The following is a 2,157-nucleotide window of genomic DNA, read 5'->3' on the forward strand; positions in this document are numbered from 1 at the left end:
ATATCACAAGATTTCAGCATAAGTTTACGGATGTCCAGATCACCCGGAGAGCAGCTCCCAAATTGCAATGTCTGCTCTTCTTCGTTTAAACCCAGTATATATAATCTTCCCCAAAATATGGGTGGCTCCCTCTACTGTCCAATCCCCTGTCTACAACACACAGACGTCTCTGTCCTATGTGGCGTCACACTAAAACCATTCCCTTTGACACTAAATAAACATCCTCTCAAGTTCCACTTAAAACCATTAACAAAGTCATAATCTTAATACACTACATTTCCCCCCTTCGAGACTAACTAAAAGTCTCGAAAACAAACAAAATAGGATTATGACAAGTAACAATTTATCTTATTGAGTATCTTTAACAATAAACCAAAAACATTTCCCTCTGGAGTGTAAATACCTTTCTATGAAATATGAACAAATCTTTATGAAGTGTGAGAGCGAAAAACCCTGTCTGGCAGCCTTCTTTCCAAATATCCATCCATCAATCAAGACAGTAAAATTCTCTCACGGCCCCTCTGCCCCAGGCAACCACCTAGGTACTCCAGATCACTTCATAAATCTTTATCAATGCATTTGAAACTATGATGCAATTAAATACACATGTAAGCCCCTGCAAACAAAATACTATCCAAAAAATATCCACACTAAGGCTGGTCGACCCATCGGACCCTACAGTGGATCTCTATCCCTGCCTAGACTCCCTGTCCCTAAGCATTCACGAAATAAACAAAAACATCTAAGATCCCCACATGTATCCAATAACATCAAATATCATTCTACAAAAATTAACACCTAAGAATATGACACAAATTATGTATTACACATGCAAATATGTCTATATTTCATTGCAGACACTGGAATGTAGTCCACTACACTTCATCTCCCCCGTAGTCTCCTCTTCCAATGCATCTTCGATGATGGAATTGGAACATTTCCACACCTTCCTTGTTCCATCTCCTCCTTTCATATTCTCCTTTCATATTGTCCTTTCATATTGTCCTTGTCTGAGTATTTCAATCTCTACATATTCCCCCAAATGCTTCTGGAAGAAAAGAAAAGACCAAACAGTATCTTTTGCAAAACAACACATTCAAATTAAAACATCAATATCAACTAAGAATATAAAAAATTATATAAAATGATATATGAATCACATTATCCTATTTCCCCCCTTTGATTCATAACATCATACTACAATCACACTACTATTGAAAAAATTTTTTGGGGAAAAATGATCAAATAATCCAAAAGGATATTTATCCATCAATACTCCATCCAGTCCCACTTGTCCCTCTTCATCCAGATCAGGAACAGTCAACAACGGCATCTGAGCGTTGTCTCCAGGCATCACAACTCCAACCTATCTCAATATCATAGCTTTCTCAAAGGTCAGTAACACATTACAAAAGCAAAACATCACACACAGTGCCATCAAAGCTGCTATTAAATCTAAACCATCACTGCTCCCACTGGGCCTAACTAATCTTGCAACCAAGACTTCACTGACCATCCAGCTCCTTCAGATCTACCAAATGCATCCCTTATATACTTCAATGCATCTATAACACTAGTGATATTATCTGAACTATCTGGGATCAAAGTATAACTAATATTATCAATATGATCTGCCAAAAATGTTACACCATACCATGGAAAAAGTCCCAGTCCCCACTTCTCTCCTAGACTTATCCTCCAATGGTAGGCTTCAAGACTATGAAATGTCGCCCTGTCTCTTTTCACCCTATTTCCAAACCTAGATTCAGATTTATCTGTGTCCGGTGCTACCCCTCTTTTAATGGTAAAAACCTCATATGGAAGCTTCAACGTTGACATGTACCAACATCCTGTCCATCCATAGGGTAAGAATATATATGCTTTATCACCACAAACCCACCAAATATCTCTAAAATTCCCAATAGTCACATTGCCAGGCAAAATCTGATCTTCCACCATCAAAGTCCTGCTGTTCTTACTAACGGGAACATAAAAAGTAACATTATATTTCTCATCTCTAACCTTATGTTCATGCTTACCCAAAGTCATCATATAATCATCACAATCTGATATTCCCATGAACATACCCTTTCCATCATATGTTTTGTTAGAACAAAAACAACTTTTAGCCCTCACTGGTTTCACCTCCAATGCTTC

Source organism: Coregonus lavaretus (assembly GCF_964263955.1).
Source record: "Coregonus lavaretus genome assembly, chromosome: 20".
Taxonomy (NCBI): domain Eukaryota; kingdom Metazoa; phylum Chordata; class Actinopteri; order Salmoniformes; family Salmonidae; genus Coregonus; species Coregonus lavaretus.